Below are 22,676 nucleotides of genomic sequence, written 5' to 3' on the forward strand. Positions count from 1 at the left end.
CCTGACAGCAAAACTTCTAAGTAAGGGAACAAATATCCCAAGCTACACTAGTGGGCCTACACCCTAAAGACTTTTCAGAAACCTCTGGAGTAAGACCAGGCAACCACAAAAAGGTGGCAAAATAGCTAACAAGTGGAGGTGATCCACAGAGAACCTCAGGTCAGCCAACTACCTAAGGACACCAGAGCCAAACCTAGACAGCTCCTGATATTGGCTGATACACAAGTACCTACCAGGAAAACTGAAATCAGCATACAAAACAGTGATCCTCAGACAACATAAGCTGCCCAGACAAAATTCACCTGATTGACCTTTTTTTTTTTTTTTTTAGAAAAAGAGAAAAGAAAAAATTTTCTTTTTAAATTTTTTAATATTTTTGAAATTTTTAATTACTTTTTTAAAATTTGTTTTGCTTAGCTTGTTTTTCCTTTGTTTTGTTTTGTTTTGGTTTTTTTTGCTCCATTATCAAGATTTTCTTGACATCCTTAGCTTAATTGCTGAGATCATTATAACCAAAAAGTTTACTGCTTTTCTCTATTGTTTCCCTCATATCTCTTATTGTACTCAACCCCTGCTGTCGCTTTATCTCTCTCACTCTTGTTTTTCCACTGGCATTACTTTTTTCTTTCTTTCTTTACTTTTTCTACCCTTTTATTCTCTGTCTTCCTGTCTTTTACTTTGTTGGTTTCTGTTTGTCTATTTCTTTTACTCTTTATTTTTCAACTATTTTCTTATTCTTACACTCTACTCTTAATTTTTTTTGCTCACTTTTCATTCATGTCTTTTCTCTGCCCCTTTTATCTCCCAGTAAGTTCTTTATTTCTATTTTTAATTTTATATTTTTATTTAATTTTTTTTTTTTTTACTATTAGCAATAATTTTTTTTTCTCCCTTTTTTCTTTTTGCTTTAGAATTTGGATTCTTGCTTCCTTCTCCTAATTTTATTTTCTCTTGAGATGTTTTCATTGTGATTGTCAAGATATTTTGTAAAATACTGCTTGTTAACTGGCAGTTTTGTTTTGTGTGTGTGGGTGTGTGTTTTTTGCCTTGTCAGCACCTGTACAACAGCTCACATCACGGTGGTTCGGGCTGAGACACACAGTTAGCCAAACTCAGGGGAAAGTCCTCTCAAAAGTGGGTGAAAAACAATATAGACCTAATCACAACAGGAGAGCCCAAAGAACCAAAAAAGGGACACCCACAAAAGGGACACACTTAGAGCAAATAGCTCAGAAGTATAATGAAAACACATCTCTGGGCCCTATTGGACATACACTACAAAATCCTACTCCACAAGACTGAGAGACAGCAAATATATCTAATATACAGATACAAATACTAAAAGCAACCAATATAGGGAGACAAAGAAACAACCCACAAGCCAAAGAAAAGGAAAAATTGCCAGAAAAAGACCTTCATGAGATGAAGTTAAGCAAGTTATCAGAAAGAGAGTTCAGAGTAATGGTCATAAAGATGCTCAAGAAAATTAATGAGAACAAAAAGACACTTAATGGAAAGTCCAGGAACTTAGTGAAAACATGAAAAGAGAGCTAGATATGATAAATAAGAACCAGGCAGAAATGAAGTATAATATATCTGATATTGAGAATATACAGGAAGGAATTAAAAGCAGGCTCAGTGAAGCAGAGGACAGAATAAGTGACTTAAAAGATGAGGTAGAAAAAGAACACTGAATCAGAGCAGCAAAAAGTAAAAACACAAAAAGCAAGGGAGCTTTGGGACAGCATGAAGTGAAAAACATTCATGTCATAGGGGTTTCAGAGGGGGAGGAAAGTGAGCAAGTGATAGAGAACCTGGTGGAGGAAATAATTACAGAAAATTTCCCTAAGTTGTGGATGGAGAAAGCCACACAAATTCAGGAAGCACAGAGGGTTTGAAACAAGAAGGACCCAAAGAGACCCACTGCAAGACACATCATAATTAAAATGGAAAATATTAAGGACAAAAAGAGAATATTAAGGCTGCAAAAGAGAGAGACAGTGACCTAAAAGGGAGCCCCCATAAGGCTGACAGCAGATTTCTCAATAGAAACACTTTAGTTCAAAGGGAGAGGCATGAAATTCTCAAAGTAAGTAGAAGCAAGAACATACAACGAAGACTGCTTTTTCCAACAAGGCTATCATTTAAAACTGAAGGTGTAATAAAGAGCTTCCCAGACAAAAGAAGGCTAAAGGAGTTCAGTACAACCAAACCAGCATTGCAAGAAATGTTAAAAGGACTGATTTAAGAAAACGAAGAACTATTGAGAGAAAGGTACATCAGCATGAATGGCAAAATAGCATTAAATAAGTATATATCAATAGTAACATTAAATGTGAACGGAATTAGAGCTCCAATCAAAAGACATAGGGTAGCTGAATGGATAAGGAAACATGACCCATATATATGTTGTCAACAAGAAATCCACTTGAGAGCAAAAGACTCACCCAGGCTGAAAGTGAAGGGGTGGGGAAAAAATATTCCATGCAAATGGAAAGGAAAATAAGACTGGAGTAGCAATACTTATTTCTGAGAAAACAGACTTCAAAATAAAGACGTTAACAAGAGACAAAAATGGTCACTACATAATAAGAAAGGAATCAAGCCAACAGGAGGAAATAACCCTTATAAATATATATGCACCTGCCCGGCCGGGCATGGCTCAGTGGTTGAGCAATGACCTAGGATCCAGGCGATCGGGGTTCGATTCCCGGTCAGGGCACATGCCCACTTGCGGGCTTGATCAATGACTCATCATTGATGTTTCTATCTCTCTCTCTCCCCTCCTTTCCTCTCTCTGAAATCAATAAAGATATATTTTATATATATATATATATACACCCAATACATAGCATCTAAAGATATAAAAAAATTTCATGGTGGACTTTAAGGGAGAGATCGACAACAATACAATCATAGTGGGGGACGTGAACACCCCACTGTCATCATTGGACAGATCATCAAGACAAAAAATCAAAACGTAAAAACACACCTTAAATGACACACGATATCTAGTGGATTTAATTTACATTTACAAAACATTTCATTCCAAAACAGCAGAATACACATTCTTTTCAAGTGTGCATGGAACATTCTCAAAAATACACCACATGTTAGGGAACAAAACAAGTCTCTACAAATTCAAGACTGAAATCATATCAAGCATCTTCTCTGATCACAATGTCATGAAACTAGAAAACAACAAATTAAAAAAATTCAAAATATTCAAATACATGGAGGCTAAATAGGATGTTATTAAACAATGAATGGGTTACCAAGGAGATCAAGGAAGAAATCAAACACTTCATGGAAGAAAATGAAAATGAACAGACAACAACCCAAAATCTATGTGACACAACGAAAGCAGTCCTGAGAGGAAAATTCATAGCATTATAGGCATAACTCAAGAGACAAGAAAAAGCTCTACTAAACCATCTAACACATCAACTAAAAGAATTAAAGGGAAAACAGCAAGAAAAGCCAGAAGGAAGTAGAAAGAAAGAAATAATAAAGATCAGAGCAGAAATTAATGATATAGAGACTAAAAAAATATATACATAAAATCAATGAAGTCAAAAGCTGATTCTTTGAAAAGGTAAATAAGATTGGTGAATCTTTAGTCAGACTCACAAAGAAACAAAAAGAGAGGACCCACATAAATAAAATGAGAAATGAAAGAGGCAATATAACAACTGACTCAAGAGAAATACAAGAAAATACATGAGCCAGTATGTCCCAACAAACAACAATCTGGGTGAAATGGATAAATTCCTAGAAGCATATAATCTTCCACAGCTGAATCAGGAAGAATCAGAAACCTGAATAAGCCGATAATAACTAATGAAATTGAAGCAGTAATCAAAAATCTTCCAACAAACAAAAGCCTAGGAACAGATGGATTTATAGGCTAGTTTTACCACACATTCAAAGAAGAGTTAACGCTTATTCTCCTCAAGCTATTTCAGAAAATTCAAGAAGAGGGAAAAGTCCCAAGCTCTTTTCATGAGGCCAACATCACCCTAATCCCAAAACCAGAGAAAAGCAATACAAAGACAGAAAATTACAGGCCAATATACCTGATGAAGATAGATGTTAAAATCCTCAACAAACTACTATCAAACAGGATCCAGCAACACATTAAAGACATCATACACCACAGCCAAGTGGGATTTATTTCAGGGATGCAAGGCTGGTACAATATCCACAAATCAATAAATGCGATACATCACATAAGCAATATGAAGGACAAAAATCACATGCAATAGATGCAGTAAAAGCATTTGACAAAATCCAGTACCCATTTTGACAAAAACTTCCAGCAAAGTGAGAAAAGAGGAAACATATCTCAACATAATAAAGGCCATATACGACAAACCTACAGACAACATCATACTCAATGGTCAAAAACTAAAACCATTTACCTTAAAAATAGGAGCAAGACAGGGATGTCCACTTTCACCGCTCTTATTCAACATAGTACTGGAAGTCCTTGCCACAGCCATCAGAAAGGCGGAGCACATAAAAGGTGTCCAAATTGGAAAAGAGGAAGTAAAACTGTCATTATTTGCAGATGACATGATATTGTACATAGAAAACCCTAAAGCCTCTACCAAAGTACTACAAGTTTTGATAAATGAATTCTGCAATGTAGCTGGGTACAAAATTAACATTTGGAAATAGAAGGGATTAATATACACCAACAATGAACTCTCAGAAATAGAAGCTAAAAAAAATACCGTTTACCATTACAACTGAAAAAATATGATTCCTAAGAATAAACTTAACCAAGGATGTAAAAGGCCTGTACTTGGAAATCTACAGGACACTGAAAAAAGAAATAGAAGAAGATATAAACAAGTGGAAGAATATACCATGTTCATGGATTGGAAGAATTAATATCATTAAAATGTCCATACTACCCATAACAATTTATAGATTCAGTGCAATTCCTATTAAAATACCAATAGAATATTTCACAGAGCTAGAACAAATATTCCAAAAATTTATATGGAACCTAAGAAGACCCTGAAAAGCCGCAGCCATCTTGAGAAAGAATAGAGTGGGAAGGATCACTTTACTGGACATCAAATTGTGGTACAAAGCTATTGTTATCAAAACAGCCTGGCTTGGTTCAACAACAGACATATAGATCAGTGGAACAGAATGGAGACCTCAGAAATAGACCCATGCCATTATGGTCAGTTAATATTTGACAAAGGAAGCAAGAGCGTAGAATGGAGTGAAGACAGTCTCTTCAGTGAATTGTGCTGGAAAAATTGGACAGGTATATGCAAAAAATGAAACTAGATCACCAACTTACTCCATATACAAAAATAAATTCAAAATGGATAAAAGACTTAAATGTAAGTCGTGAAACCATAAAAAATCCTGGAAGAAAACATAGGCAGTAAAGTAACAGACATCTCGTGTAGAGAAATTTTCACTGATACATCTCCTAAGGCAAGAGAAACAAAAGAAAAAATGGGACTACATCAAACTAGAAAGCTTCTGAATAGCAAAAGAAACCAGCTTCAAAATACAAAGAAACCCCACAGTGTGGAAGAGCATATTTGCCAAGGATGTATCTGATAAGGGGCTAATTTCTAAAGTGTACAAAAACTCATACAACTCAAGAAGAGGAAGACAAACAATCCAATTAAAAAATGGGCAAAGGACCTAGTAGACACTTCTCCAAAGAGGACATGCAGATGGCCAAGAGACCTATGAGAAAATGCTCAACTTCACTAATCATCAGAGAGTTGCAAATTAGAACCACAATGAGGTATCATTTCAAACCTGTCAGAATGGCTACCATCAACAAATCAACAAATGACATGTGCTGGTGAAGATGTAGAGAAAAGAGAACCCTGGTACACTGCTGGTGGGAATGCAGACTGGTACAGCCACTATGGAAAACAGTATGGAGGTTCCTCAAAAAATTAAAAATGGAACTGCCTTTGACCCAGTGATCACACTTCTAGGAATATATCCTAAGAATCCTGGAACACTAATCAGAAAGAATATATGCACCCATATTTTCATAGCAATGCAATTTATAATAGCTAAGATCTGGAAACAGCCTAAGTGCCCATCAGTAGATGAGTGGATAAAAAAGCTGTGGGACGTTTACACCATGAAATACTATGCAGTTGTAAAGAAGGATCTCTTACCCTTTGGGGAAGTATGGATGGAGCTGGAGAATATTACACTAAGCGAAATAAGCAAAGCAGAGAAAGACAAACATCACATGATCTCACTTATATTGGAATCCAAGGAACTTAATAAACTGATGAATAAAATAAATTCAGTGACATGGAAACATGGATCAGACTGACCAATCTCAGAGGGAAGGTAGGGGTGGGTGGGTGGAGGGAAATTAACCAAAGAATTTATATGCATATATGCATAATCCAAGGACACAGACAATAGTTTGGTGAGGGACTGGGAAGGGGGGTAGAAATGTCAATGAGGAGAAAAGGGGAGTTCTGTAATATTTTGAATGCAAAAAAAATTAACCAATGAAATATTAAGTATAAAAAAAAAATTGCACCAGGCCACTGTGGCTCAGCAGTTGATCATTGACCTATGGTACAGGAGATTGTATTTCAATTCCTGTTAAGGGCACAAGCCTGGGTTGTGGGCTCGATCCCCAATTGAGGCGTGCAGGAGGCAGCTGATCAATGACTCTCTCTTCGTTGATGTTTCTGTTTCTCTCTCTCTCTCTCCCTTCCTCTATTTGAAATCAATAAAGTTATATTTTAAAAAAATAAATAAAATTAAAAATTTGTTATGTAGGTAAATATGTTGTGTTCTTAACACACACAAAAAGATGTTGTTTATCAGTTCTGAGCAGAGATCCAAGAGTGTTTGTTATGGTATTGATTCTCAGTGCTTTTCAGTATTTTTCTACTTATTCAAAATACAAACATAAGTCATTTTAAAAGCAAAATGTTGACTATTTCTTTTCTGTATTTTTAAAATCTGTGAAATGTCCATGGATTATTCTGGTAAATGATAAGCGAATTTAATCTCAAAACTAAGAAAATGAAAAGGAGCAAAAAGTAATAGGACAAAGGAAAGTGAAAGAGATAGTCACTGTGATAAGATATACAGAGGCCCTGAGAACCTCAGGAAATTCTTGCCCAAAAGTAACAAACAAATCCTTGTTCTAGAGCATAAACCAGACTTAACAAATGGACCCATTAAAAGATGGAAGCTGCTGGGTGTTCCATCACCCACCATATGTATTTAAAACCCCACTCTGTTTCATTGATTTCTTCAGATAGGAACTTCCAGTGAATCTCTTCCAACTGCCTAGCCTTTTAGGGACAAATTTTCCATCTCAGTTTCCAACATGGCTGTTACAACACCACAAATCACCTCTGCCATGCCTTGTTGAGTCAACTTCTTACTGGCTTCCAGGAATCATATGGGTAATATGGTTCTCTGAATTTATTCCCCAGAGTACTCAGCTTACATTTCTTAAACGAAATGTCTTACTACAAAAGCTGGACCTGCTGAAAATAAAGCTTTTCATTTTCCCCGACTGTCCTCTCCCCAAGCTAAGTTTCTGTCAAAGTCAGAAATGCCATTTTATCCTATAACTCTGAAGAAATCTCAGTCATCTTAGCTCTTTTGCTGCATAGTGACTGACAATTGAATCCATTTGCTTTTACCAACTCATTGTCTCTTGATTTTCCCCATAGCCCCATTTTGCTAGCCCTTTTCCCCAAAACTCTCCTTGCTTTTTGGGGGTACCTCACAATATGATGTTTTTCAGTGGCTCTTCCTGACCTAACTCTGCCACTCCCAGAGCGACAGGACTCTCTGAGCTAATGTAACTGAAGAACTGACTCTAGATTTTGCTGTTTAAGAGTAGTAATGACCTTGTATCCAGCCACACAATATGCCAGGAAAACAGCGGTAGTCAAATAAGATACAGATCCCAGGCAACATCAGGGAAAAGGTTAAAGGCCCTGCTGATCAGTGAGGGGTGTAGGTTGGGAAGGTGGTCAGGCAAATAAGAGTGTTAAACGGAATAGATAAACATGGGCTTCATGAGTTCAGAAGTAAGAGTCTCCCTTACCTCACTGCTCAAATAAACCACGGATAGGACAATCTAACAGAAAGGATCAGGGTTTGACCTGTAATTATCACTCTCCCTGATTTACAGTGTGGTTTTGAGCAACTCGCTTTAATATATCTGAGACTCAAATCCTCCATATGAAAAATGTTACCAACATGGAAACTGTTACTGTGGGAAAAGTCCTTAGAGATGAGCTCTAAACCAAGCTCTCATTTTACACTTTGAAAACTTTGGGTCTCAGGGTGGGGAAGCAACCTGTACTATGTGGTCTTCAATATTTACCTTTCCTAAGTCCATGAGGTTGTTTGTGAGGCCAAATGAAATAAAACATAGGAGCCCTATGACTCCTTTAGAAGAAAGGGGCTATAAAATTATAAGGTGTTATTGGCAGCCTTAGTGCCTATGGCCCCTTAACATAACTCTGTCTCCTGAATGAAGACAGACCAGTCCGAGTTTTCATTTCCTCAGGACCACTGAACACACAGCTGTCTTCCTCAGCTGACCATCTCAGCAACAAGCCCAAACAGAAACTCTCTGCCCTATCATCCACTGTGGCCTCTCCCACCTCAGGCTGTCCCAGCTGCTTGAGCAGTCCTTCTACCTAAGGGTCTGGAAACAGCTAGTCCCCCAATATTTTCCTCTGGGTCCATTTGTGGCCAATGCTACCTTACACCATGTGACACACAGCATTTCAGTGCCATAAGTAGATGACATAGAGCAGGGAGAAGTTAATTACAAAGGGCCTCCTAGAGGATTATTGGGATATTGGGTCAGAGTCATGCAAGAAAAAAGATAAGGAAGTCTAAATGGACAGAGGGCAAAATAAAGAGCGTGCATAGGATCACACTTTTCCTTTCAGTGCATATTATGCCAAAATGGCTTTTTATTTAAAAGAGTAATTTGTCTAGTATGTGGCCTGGCTTTCTAGAGTAGAACTGTGGATTTTTTCAGTCTAATAAATTAAATTTTCAGAAAATAAAGGAATCTCATTCCTGGCATTAGCTGCATCCACTTTAGACTTCCATTAATGAATGGTATTTAGTCCTGGAAGATACCTGAGGGTAGAATGGTGGAGGTGAAAATCAAGAAGGAGAGATTAACTTACCTACCTGCTTTTCAGCATCTTTCAGTGTTTGGCTAGAAGTGACTTGGCCTTGATTCATGAATCATTGGGGTCAGCAATATGACATCAGCACCTTAGACAATAAACAAATGGGTCTTTATCTGAACAATAAACAAATGGGTCTTTCCATTTATTCAGGTGCTAAATATTTGTATGTGTAGCTTCCAAAGCATTATTGAAATAAGGCAAAAAACAGTGGCTTATAGGAGAGGGTGAGTTCAATGGCAAGGAATGTTGGTTCCAGGTTCTCTACCCAGATCTGTATCCTAATCTTTTGGCTCCTCTGCTTAACTGGTGACCACTGTCTTCAAAATTAAGTAGTGTATTTGGAACCTTCTTGAGAGACAAAGTGATGAACTGGGATTTTGATTGCTCCCACTATATCATTTCCATACGTCTGAGTAACAAACAAGGTTTACTCACCTCTTCCTCACAAATACACATATGGAAGGATCTAGGTGAGTCATGGTCTGGGATTTAACAACCAACACCTTGGTCTTGAGTTATAAAGCATGCTTATCTCTCTCTTTACAGCCTAACTTCCAAATTGCTTCTTCCTCAGATGAGTATATGTTTTCGTCTAGTTTTAAGTCAAACCACATATATCTGAAAACTCAGTATAGCACTGGCACCATTCCTCTTCCTTTAAGCTGTTTAGCCAAATGAATATGACTATGTCATTTATAAAACATCCTAACATGTCAAGGTTACAGCTTTGCAAATACAGGATTTGCTATGGGAAAAAAATAATATGGCATACATACCATACATAAAACACATTCAATAGGCAATGGGTACATATCTTCCCTTGCCAGGTAGTACAGTATATAAGCAGCCCATAAAAAGAAGCACACAGAGATGTATACACAAATACAGAGAGCCAGTAAGAGAAATTGAGAACAGTGTATTTACATTGAGGTTATCACTAGAAGTGTAAGCAAAGAGAGATTTGAGAAGACAACAGTTATGCCAGTGCACAAAGAAGCTGTGTAATAGGGTCTACTGATTCTCAAGGCCTTGGACAAAAGTACCAACAAGTCAACATGGAGCTCTGTGAAAGAAAGTGCTCTTTCAAAAATGCCCACCAACTAGCTGAGGATCAGAGCGTGGGGCCACCAAGATGCCAAATAAATCCTAGATTCTACAAACTGAATGAATATACCTTTCATAAGCTACTCTTTTCTGTTAATATTTCCTCAATCAATAATTGTTTTAGCCACTGAGGTGAAGTTTGTTGATATGAATAAACTAACTAACTTCTCCCCAATAAGGGAGATTTTCCCTTTAACAAAATGAAGTGGTACAAGAATCTGCAGCATGTTACTCCACCTGTTACAAAGGTTGAGAGGATGAAACTTAGTTAATAGTATGGTATATATAGTTTCTACCAACTCTACTAGGTCCATACTTTCCAGCTGACTTCCCTGTGTTCATATCTCTCTAATACTCATAGCACCTCAGGTTTTTGAACTAAACCCCAGCCATACACCTCAGATCCAATATAGGTCCTTGTCTTATTCCACCTGTGCCACAGTATCTAACCCTAAACTTCAATTCTTATAGGACAAAGCTCCCTTCTGAATCTTGAGTCTTCCCAGAAATAGTGATGAAGTGTTCCACATAAGTGTTGTATAATATGGCAGCCACTAACCACAGATGGTTATCAAACACCTGAAATGTGACTGAATTCCAACCCTTCACTCAGCAATAAAGAGAAGCCCTGCCCTCCAAGTGTCAACAAAAGCTGAATGGGGAACCTGGAAGTAACAAAGCAGTACACTGCCTTCCCCTGCTGGAACAATATCAGAGAAAGCTATTTAAAACAGAAGTTTAAATAAGACCCAGAGTCTCATAACATACTACAGAAATATCCAGGTTACTGTAAAAAAAAAAATTAAAAAATCACTCCTCATACCAAGAATGAGAAAGATCCCCATCTGAATGACAAAAAGCAAAAGCCAGGGATGACAGGGATGTTAGAATTCTCTGACAAAGATTTTAAAGCAGCCATGATAAAATAAATAAATAAATAAATAAATAAATAAATAAATAAATAAATAAATAAATAAATACTTCAATAAGCAATTACAAACTCTCTTGAGGCAAATAAAAAATATAAGTCTCAGAAAAGAAATAAAAGATACATGGAAGAACCAAGTGGAAATTTTAGAAATAAAAAATACAATAACTGAAATTTTAAAAAATCAAAATGCCCACAGCAGGCCGGTGAGGAGGACGGTACAGTGGTCTTTCTGAAAGAGGTCAAGAGTTTGTCATAGGACAGAGATACAGGTGGGGATACAGGACATGGGCAAGGTGAAGCTTACAGGAGGCAAGGGTGGAGTGAGGTGGGCTGCTGCTCATGTTACAGACTACAGAGGTGGGGTTGGAGATGGTGAGTTGGGTCTGAGACATGTTGACTTTGAGATGACATTTAAGTGAAAGTGGCAAGCATGCTGATGAAATAATAAAGTACCATCTTTTAAAGCATAAAAAAAATCAACAGATGATGTCTACAGCAGAATGGAGAGGACTGAGGGAAAAGTCTGGTAACTTAAAGATATAAATTATCCAATCTGAATAACAGAAAAATAGACTGAAAAAAATGATCAGAGCCTCAGGGCTACAAAAAAAATCTAATTTTTCTGTCACCAGAGGAGGCCTGGCACAATAAGATAAAGACAACTTTACAGAAAGTGTATTCAAGGAAATAATGGCTAAAATCTTCCCCAAATTGCTTAAAGACATAAACCTACAGATTCAAGAAGCTGATAGTATTCCAAACTGGATGAACCCAAAGAAATCCGTGCCAAGGTACATCATAGCCAAGCTTCTGAAAACTAAAAACATTAAAAAGATATTGAAAGCAATGAGAAAGAATGACAGCAGATTTCTCATCAGAACCCAAGGAGGTCAGAAAGAAATGATATCTTTTTTTTTTTTAATACGTTTTTATTAATTTTAGAGAGAGAGGAAGGGAGAGGGATAGAGAGATAGAAACATCAATTGGCTGCCTCCAGCACGCCCCTCATCGGAGATCGAGCTCACACCTCAGGCATGTGCCCTGACTGGGAATTGAACCAGGGACTTCTTGGTGCATGGGGCAACGCTCAATCCACTGAGCCATGCTGGCTGGGTGGAAATGATACTTTTTTCAAGTGCTGAAAGAAAAGAACTGTCAATTCAGAATCCTATATTGTGTGAAAATATTCTTCAGGAATGAAGGAGAAATCAAGAAATTCTCAGATGAAGGAAAACTAAGAGAATTTGTTACGAACAAACCTGCATTAAAAGAATGACTAAAGGAAGTTCTCTAAACAGAAAATATAAAAGAAGGAATTTTGGAACCTCAGGAAAGAAGAACAACAGAAAGAGTAAAAGTAAGAGTAAACACAATTGACTGCTGCTCATGTTGAGTTTTCTCGTTACATTTGACAGTTGAAGCAAAAATTATAACACTGTCTGACGTAGTTCTAAATATACATAGAGGAAATATTTAAGACAATGATGTTATAAATGAAGGAGGATAAAAGGACTCAAAAAGAGGCAAGGATTGGTCAAACAGGTAAAATATTGATATTATTAGACTGTGATAAGTTAGGTACAAGCACTCTGGTAAATGATTTTGAACTTCTTAAAAAACTGGAAACATACACTTACTACATGACCTAGCAATCACACTCCTGGAGAAATGAAAGCTGTGTTCATGCAAAAACTTGTACACTAACCTGTACAGTTTTATTTGTAATAGCACAAAACTGGAGACAACCAAAATGTCCTCAATAGGTAAATGGTTAAACAAACTGATAGATTCACACCATGAAATACTGTTCAACAGTAAAAAGGAATGTATAATCTATACACAAAACAACTTGGATGGATCTCGAGGGCCTTATGATGAGTGAAAACAAGCCAATCTTAAAAGGTCACATACTCTAGGATTCCATTTATATAATATTTTTTAAATGATAAAACTATAAATTTAGAAAAAAGATTAGTGATTGCCATGGGCTAGAGATAATGTGGGTGAGGGGGATCAGTGTGACTATAAAGACAATAAAGGGTTGGCACAAGAGAATGGTTGTAGTGATTGAATAATACTTTATCTTTGATTGTGGTGGTAGTTACACAAATCTACACATATGATAAAATAGCATAGAACTAAACGCATCCATTGTTCTAATGTTAAGTTCATGATTTTGATACTATAGTTATGTAAGATGTAACCATTTAGGGAACTGGGTGAAGGCTACATAGAACATCTCTGTCCTTTCAATTTCCTGTGAATCTATAATGATTTCAAAATTTAAAAAAATCAAGTCACTGTGGCAAGCAGAGTAATGACTCTACAAAGTAGTCCATGATCTACTCCTAGAACCTATGACTATGTTAGGTTTTATGGCCTATTGGGAACAGATGGAATTAAGTTTGCAAATCATCTAACCTTGGGGGAGATTATCCTGTATTATTCATCCAAGTAGACCTAATGTAATTACACGGGGTTTTAAAAGTGGAAGAGGGAGGCAGAAGAATGAGAGTAAAAAAGGAGATGTGACAATGGAAGCAAGATTGAAGTGATGCAATATAAGGAATCAATGCACCATTGCTGACTTTGATAATGGAAGGAGGCCATGACCCAAGAAATGTGGGCAGGCTCTAGAAGCTGGAAAAGGCAAGGAAAGGGAGCCTCTCCTAGAGCTTCCACAAAGGAATTCAGCCCTGTTCACACCTTGATTTTAATGCAGTGAGATCAATTCAGATTCCCCACCCCTAGAACTGTAGGATAATAAACATGGCATATATTAGTGTTTGCACATCTTAAGGAACTTTGCCTTTAATATATGATGCTAGATCTCTAGGATGCTAATACTCTAAAAGGCCCATGAGTCCCAAGAGTCCTCATGAAGATAACCTGGACACAACCTTCCTCTCTGACTCCATCACCATACCTAACAATTGGTGCTGGCAAGAGTTCCCAAGTTTTGTCAAGATCATTGGCTAAGGGAAATATACAGAGATAGGTAAATAGATAAAAGAGAAGAGATGGGGGCAGGTGAGCACAAGTGAGCTTTTATGGAATAAATTTTATATATTAATAATGAACTTGTGGAGGGTGAGTGTTGAACAGATATTTGTAAGCATCTGAAAGTTGACAAGTCAAGGATTTGAGGAAACTAGACTTGACTTATTCTTGGTGAGAATAGAAATGTCAAAGTGAGTGCTTAATGATGCTTTTCCATAATGAAAAATGCCTGTGAAGACTAATCAGAAAAATGCTTGCACCAGTAGCTGAGAGCTGTAGCCCATAAGTATACTAATAACGGGCTTTTTTGAGAGAGTCATTTTCATGGCTTCCATTTCAGTCTACTGTGACCATGACAGCCATGCAACAGCAATTCTTGTAATAACTAGGCAAAGGCTACTGCAGAGGTTTTTTTAACTCACAATGCATGGTTGAATTTCCTGAAAATGTATGCAAGTGTCATATATGTAAATGTGTACTTTTCTGAAGAGTGGACCTTTGGCATTCATTGAATTTTCACAAGGGTTCATGCCAAAAAAAAAAAAAAAAAAAAAGGTTAGGAACCACTAAACTAAATGGTGATGGCCCACTTTATTTACGCTCCTACTCAGTAAGCACATTTTCAGAATGTGTTTCAGTTATTTAGTAACTAAAGAGACAGCACGTTTCTGTTCAAACAACTTGCAAAAACTGGTCTCTGGGTTAATAAATCCTCAATGCTAGGAAATACGTGGTAAATACTTGAGAGTAGGGCAAAAGGAATTTAGTAGCACCACAAAATTTTGGTTACTGGAAAAGATCACTATTGACATTTTTAAAAATTTATCTTTATTGTTGAAAGTATTACAGATGTCTCCCTTTTTCCCCATTGACCCCTTCTACCCTGCTCCAGGCCTCCACCACACTATTGTCTGTGTCCATGGGTTATTCAAACAAAAAAATTCACACATGGACTTCACTTTTGGGGTCATCCCTCTGCCACTCTACCAGGTTCTGGGCAACCTTCCAAATCCTAGATATCAGCTGATAAGTATGTGCTCAGGAAATGTGGACTCATTTTGACATTGGCCTAAGGAAAGGTCAATTACAAAGGGGAAGGAAGCTTCAAAACATGCAAAACCAACTCCAAATGGGCTCCACATTTTTTTCTTTTTTTAAAAAATATCTTTATTGATTTCAGAGAGAGGAAAGGAGAGGGAGAGAGATAGAAACATTAATGATGAGAGAGTCATTGATCGGCTGCCTCCTGCACGCCCCCAACTGGGGATCGAGCCTGCAACCAGGGCATGTGCCCTGACCGGGAATGGAACCCCGATTGCTTGGATCCTAGGTTGACGCTCAACCGCTGAGCCACACCAGGCTGGGCACATTTTTTTCTTGTCTTTATGATTGCTTTTACCATAGCAGGTCATATTTGTCTTGTGCACCATAGTTTCTTTTGATGCCTGCCCTAAATCAATGAAAGCCAATCACGGGTATTTAGGACTAGAAGACAGTTTAAAAGGTTATCTTGTCCATTACAGAAAAGGAAAAGGGAAATATGTATATGTAATATAAATATATACTTACATATTTGGAAGACTACAAGCACATTATTCTGGACAGAGTTACCCATGCATTTCTTAAAACATATTCTAAAAGGAATTCACACTTCCATTAGTACCATTCTCTTATTTTACAACTAACATTTTCAAGATGATCTTTCTAAACCTAAATGCCTCCTGATAAGCTTTAAGCTTATTACCTATTGCCAGTCTTTCATGAAAGTAAGAGCAGTCACTTTCCAGCATGCAGATAGCACCTCTTGTGTGTGTGTGTGTGTGTGTGTGTGTGTGTGTGTGTGTGTGCGCACGCGCACATATGCACACACACATTTTGGAGGGGTGTACAATTCTGTCAGGCCCAAATCCTGAATCATTTTGGGGATTCTTATCCTCCAGAAAGACTTCTTAGCTAGTAAAAGGATAGGCTGAGCCAGTTAAGGGACTATGACATCTTCAAAGCTCATTATACTCCTGGCCAAGCTTTATAAATATAACCATCTCCCCAAACCAAGAGCACAGTTTGATTTGAAGGTGGCTATAGTTAGGTGACCATAGAACTTTTTGTCCAAACTAGGACACTTTTAAGGGTGAAATAAATATCCTTGGATAACAGGTATATGACCACACTATAGTTCTCCATAGAGGAAATGCTTCAACTTCCCCCAAAGCAAATGAAAATCTATGCCTGTTATGGATGGGAGCCTGCTACTCAAGCAGTGAGGTCCACAGTATAATCTTGGTCTATAACTTCTAACTCCCCTCAAGTTAAACATTAAGAGCAGCACTTGATTAAGTTAGTTGTGTAATACTATTGAGCTACCAAAGTAGGCAGGTGTAACTTTTTAAATGGAGTTTGGGGGTGTTCGAGAAAATAGTAGATACTTGTTTATATCAACACCATCTTATTGGGTTGTAGAATATGACCTATTGAAGTGCCTTTTAAAAAATAAAAATTATGTGCACATTAGTTGGTCTTGAAGAACTCAGCCTTTTTTTTCCACCAGAGAACAAGGGAGGGAAAGACATCAGTTCATAGTGCTTATCCACAAAAAAGGGACTAAAGAGAGCATATTCCCAAGCAAAGGGCTGCAAATCACTGTGGTCAATGAGGAACCCATGAGAAGAGAGACATAGAGTGTCCTCACCCCTTAGCTGTAGCTGGTCCAGAAAAGGCCCTACCTTCACTAAAAGGTATCTTTCCCTTACCCTCCACTCTCCTGGCTGGCCCCACCCAGACCAGATTTCTCCAAGATTGTGATGTGTGTAATGTTGCACAAGGTCAGTGTTGCTTGAGAAGAGAGGAATGTTCACCTCTGCCTAAAACAAAATTTTCTGCATGAGAGAAAACTCTGAAATTAAAGGTAGCCCATGTGATGTAGTCTTGCTCAGTGCCTTTTGTTTTGTTTCCAAGGAGCCCTGGAGAAGTGGCATGGAGAACCCAAAAAGTTCTTTGTGTCTAACTCTATGACCTAGGTTTTGAAAAGGTGTTTTCTGGTGGAGAAACAGTCAATTAGGGAGCTGATGGGCAACATCTCAGAGGAGGTAAAAGGGGACAAATAAAGAAAGAATTAAAATGTCAAAACTTACTTTCCCCATAAAACCAAAGAAAGGTAAAGCAGAGAAACCAGATAATCTACTCCTTAGTATATCATTTCTCTTCCCTACCACCTACTTTGGTACTTTATTCCTTTTGCTTACTGCAAGGTAGAACACTTAAACGATGTATGTGCCACCAGAAAAATACATGTAAAGATAATGTAACAGGGTCAAAAGCTAATTACAACCTCCTTTTCTCCCCTTACTAAGGAATTTGGAGAGAAAAAGTATTCACTAGAACTGGACTTAGGAACAGAGCAACTGCAATCAATGCTTCTTTGGTAAAGCTAGTCCTTTTCCAAAGCAAATACTTCCATGAGACTAGGACCTCCACAGTGATTGAAATTCATGAGTATGTCTTTGAATGTTTAAAATCCAGCTCTTGGTCCATTTGATGCAGTGATCTCACTTCTAGGTATATATTCTAAGAATCCTGAAACACCAATCAGAAAGAATATATGCACCCCTATGTTCATAGCAGCATTATTTACAATAGCTAAGATCTGAACCAGACCAAGTGCCCATCAGTAGATGAGTGGATAAAAAACTGTGGTACATTTACACAATGGAATACTATGCAGGTGTAAAAATGAAGGATCTCTTACCCTTTGAGACAGCATGGAGAGACCTGGAGAGTATTATGCTAAGTGAAATAAGCCAGGCAAAGAAAGACAAATATAACATGATCTCACTTTTATGCGGAATCTAATGAACAAAATAAACTGATGAGAAAAATAGATAGATCCAGAGACACAGAAGCATGGAACAGACTGATGAATCGGGGGGGGGGGGGGGGGGGTAGACAAAGAACTTATTTTCATATATGCATAACCCATGGGCACAGACAATAGTATGGTGAAAACCTGGGGAGGGGGCAGGAGGAAGGTGGAGGGTTTCAGTGGAGGAGACAAAGGGAACATCTGTAAAACTTTCAACAATAAAGATAAATTTTAAAAATAAACAAATAAGGAATTGTTCAGAATTTATATATGAACCACTTCAGTATGTTTTAATTATACAGTGCTGTTATTAGTTATAGTTGAAAGCTATACAAATGTATATTTTGTAGATTAAAAATATTTTATATTGTTTTAAAATAAAATAAAATCCAGCACTTATCACTTTTCTCATCCCTCTTCTCTCACTTCCTAAACACAGGCAACACCACCACATCTTTAGTTCTCTCTGCTCTAAGGAGTTTACAGATAATTAGAAGATTGTAGAGAAACGAAAAAGAGAGAAGGTCCAAGAAGGTCTAAGTAAAACAGAGAGAAAGTGGCAGTGTTCTGCATTTGTTTGACTTTGGCAACAGGGTGTTATAGTTTGCATGTGTGAGTGTGTGTGTGTGTGTGTTTTAAAAAGCACTGATGCATTGAAGATTTATTCACTGAACAGGTTGATTTATTTAACAAACTTGACACATGTCAAATTTTACCAGGTGCTTACAATAATTGTTACCAATTTGTCAGAGCTATTATTTAGCCAAATATTTGTTTTAAGAGTATTTTCCTCTAAATGACTTTCTCTAGCCCACAGCAGAATCAACTCATGGTTCATTTTAGTTATGTCATGTTATGTTATGTCACGTAAACAACAGCTATTTAGTAGAAGTCTCTAAAATCTAATCTTCCCAGGGCCATTTAATCTCCACCCAAAATCTATTATTTTTTTCCTAGTAATAAATTTTTGGTTAAAATCACATCAGAGGGAAAAAAATTAATATGTACAATGCCCTTTCATGTTATGGTATTTTACACTTTTGATTTACAAAGAAAATAAGCTTCTCAGCATACTATTAAAATCATAAATGTGAATACTGTTAACCTAAAAATTGGTTATAAGGATAAATGGATATGATTTTGAGTGTGCATGAGTATGTGTCTGTGGGATGTGAAATGATGATTTGGACAGCTACAGGACAGCATAAGAGAAAGTAAATGGAGTCAGATTTCAAGTCTTAAATTTGTTGAATAACCCTACTCCATCTGTACACATGTCCACAAAAATTATATATTTTTAACTCAATTGAATGCAATCTATCCAGGTTCTGTGAGAGGTAAAATATTGGAAGGTATTTCCAAGGAACAAAAATGTCTAATTACTAGCTACCATGGCTGCTTTGAGTTCCTGTATTATAAATATGCCATTTGGAAAAGCAAGAGGCTCATTTTGACCTCTCAGGTCAAGGAATGTGGAGACTAAGAAAGATGGGGTAGGGGGAGAAAAAGGGAAATCCCACCACCACACAAGTAAATCTTTGACCTAGTAAGCAAACACGTTTTTGTTGTTACTACTGGGTAAAATGTACAAGTCTTCCAGAAATTAGACACTGTAATAAAAGTGTACCAGCCCAAATTTAAACTGCTCACTAGACAGATGGTTAATTATATTCACAGCCACATACTTCACTGGGATAGAGTTTCAGACACTCAGCCAGTTTTATTTGATTAGCCGGATTCCCAGTTAATATGTAAAATGACAGTTACTTAGGGCTTTTTTGTTTCCTTCTAAAAATATTTTTAAGTAAGTGTAAATTCTCCTCAGCCATGAGAATGTCATTGCTGTAAATAAAACGTTTGGTCATGTGTAAAAGATGTAAGGGAGATTCACCCGTGGAAACCCAAATGGTCTTTACAGTTCAGGGAAAACCATTGGAGCACCTTTGCTCACCAAGCAAAATATTTCAGGAACTATCAGCACACTCTGCTCCTCCACCAAAAACAAGGAGATATTCAAATCCTGGGTTAAAGTGCTTTAGATGCTTGTTTAACAGCCCAGCAGCCCTACACACAAACCATGTCTTTTCAGATAAAGGTCTAGAAAATGTAATGTTAGGAAAAGGCCACATTACCTAAGTATACTACACAGAATTCAACAATATGCTGCGAGCCAAAACGCAGAAGCAAAATATGAAACCCACTTATTCAAAATGCAATGAGAAATTCGACAAAAATCAAGTGTGCTGGTGTCGAAATAGGGAAGCCTTTTTTTTCTTTTTTTCTTTTTAACTTCAAAAAAGAACAGAAAACCGGGTGATTCAGTCCCTCACGAATCAGACTGACAGAAGCAGTCATGAAGAAACCCCTGGATTCCTCAGCAGAACTGCGCCAACTCAGCGGTGCGTTTTCCACACTTTCCCGGGGCCGAGCCTGTTCCCTGCGCCGGCTCCTGGCCTCCCCACCCCACGGGGTGTGCCAGACCCCAGCCGACATGTGTAGCGGGCACAGCCCAGGGAACCACCAGAAGCCACGCAGGAGAGGGGCAATTCGATTGCAATCCAAAGAGGGAATGTGCCTCGAGGTAATTTCCGCAAAGGTGACAAGCTGGGTGAGGCTCTACAGAGCCCTCAATTTAGACCTTCCCGCAGCCCCAGTCGAGTGGCGCGTGCTCACTGGCACTCTGTGGTCCGCAAGGCAGTGCGGTGCGCTGGAGGCTCAGGAGGTACGGGCCGTGGCGCTTCGCACCTTTACCACTTTGGCCCTGGCTCCGGATCCTGGCCAAAGCGTGGGTTTTCCCACTCACGCCGAAGCGTGCGGTGTCTCTGCCTATTCCGTGGTCAGGATCTCCTCGCCATCAGTCCGAAAGGAGGCAGCACTTGGCTGGTCCCCACTCCCTGGCCCTGTGCGTGTGAGCGCCGCAGCTCCAGTCGCCTGCTTCCCGCCCCCCCAACCCGCCAGCCAGCCCGCCCGGCTCCAGCATAGAGGCCTTTCCTAGATTGCAGTGCCTGTCAGGACCAGCCAGGACCGCGCGCCCCCGCGGCCTTGCTACCTAGTACACAGACACACACACGCACGCCATTCTCACACAGACACCCTCCCTTCTGTCTGCCCTTCCTCCTCTTCTCTCTCGGCCTCCCCCAATTCCTTCCACCACTTGCAGCCGCCACCCGGAGACAGTTGGGGAGCCAGCGAGAAGGCCAGAGGGGCTGGATGGCAGCCTCTGTACTCACCTCACAGGCCGACTCCTAGGGTGCACGTCCTGGTGGATTCAGAGCGGGGCCACAGTTAAAGCTGGGGTCCCGCCACCACTGCTATTGCTCTAGCTGCCGTCGCTGCTACTGCTGCCGCCGCTGACACCTCTGCCTCAGCTCCATACGCCAGGCCAGTCAGGTGGACGCGCCTCTCTCCCTCAGGCGCCGCTGCAGCCTTGGTAGATGGAGTCAGAGATGTCGGGCTCTGGCCGTGGAACTCAGTGCCTCAGTGGCTGCCGGCTGCTCCTGGGCTCCGCACTTGGCCCTCACCAGCGCTAGCTCCTGTGGTGGCTACCTCGCATGGCGCTGGAGCCCGCTCAGTGCGGTAGCTGTGGCCATCGGCCGGAGGGAGAGAGGAGGGAAGCTGCTACTGTCACTACCCTGTTAAAGCTACTGCTAAATGCTGCTACTGCTACTGCTATTGCTACTGCTGTGGCGGCGGCGGCGACGGCTGCTGCTGCTGCAGCTGCAGCTGCTGCTGCTGGTTTTCCTTCCCGGGTACTCCCTCTGCCTCGTCCTCCTCCCCCCCCCCCTTTCTCCTCCTCCTCTTCTTCCTCCCCCCCCTCCTCCTCCTTCCGCTGCTTTTCTCAGAGCCTCAGCGGGCGCTGCCTGGTCTCTTCTCCCTGAGCTGCCACTGCCCATTCAGAAAGGTGCCCAGAGTGGGACTTCCTCGGCTGCCACCATCGCTATTGCCCCTGCCATTGTTTCCTCCAATACGGCTGTTCTTGCTGGACGCGTTCCCCTTTACCTCCCTTCCTCACCACTGCCCCCCTTTCCCTCCCGTTTTCTCTACCCTCTCTAAAGTCCCTTCCCTATGTGCCCCTTCCCACTCTGTCCGTCTGTCCACCCCCCTCAGACTCCCGGGAGCGCGCACTGCGCAGCCACCTGTCATAAAGGGCGCGCACCCCCTTATCCACCCCCACCCCACCCCCCACTCATTCTTGCAGCTAGTCGTGTCCACCGCACCAGTGAAGTGTTCTTCTCCCAGCACACACGCAGCGGGTCACCACTCTCCCACATCTTTTAGATCAGTTATATGTACAGAGAGGGGCGCTCTGAAGTTTGGGAAAGAATATCTTAATGGCTTCTTTTCCCAAACATCTAACCATTCAACCTCTACCTACCCTTAACTTCAGAGCCTAGGCCTCTAGAAGGGTGGGTCCTGTTGGAAGGTTGGATGAAAGGCCATTTCCTTGAGAATTGGACAGGGGTGTTTTTTGGAATGCAGAAGAAGAGAAAAAGGGAATGTGAAATGTGCCAGGAAGGAAATGGGATCTGCCCGACTGCTGTCATTGAGAAATCCCTTAGGTGGCCATGCCCCTTCAAAATTCCTG

General features: G+C 39.6%; 1 protein-coding gene across 1 annotated transcript in view; it reads right to left on the reverse strand.

The window, feature by feature from the left end:
- The window catches only part of NEXMIF (neurite extension and migration factor), a 300,778-nt gene extending 279,367 nt beyond the window's left edge, over positions 1 to 21,411 (reverse strand). The window contains exon 1 of the mRNA XM_016203891.2: positions 21,322 to 21,411. The gene's annotated coding sequence lies outside the window, so the exon portion shown is untranslated. The remainder of the gene's footprint in view (positions 1 to 21,321) is intronic.
- Between the last annotated feature and the right edge of the window lie 1,265 nt (positions 21,412 to 22,676).

The sequence above is a fragment of the Miniopterus natalensis genome, chromosome X (assembly GCF_054644295.1).
Source record: "Miniopterus natalensis isolate mMinNat1 chromosome X, mMinNat1.hap1, whole genome shotgun sequence".
Classification (NCBI taxonomy): domain Eukaryota; kingdom Metazoa; phylum Chordata; class Mammalia; order Chiroptera; family Miniopteridae; genus Miniopterus; species Miniopterus natalensis.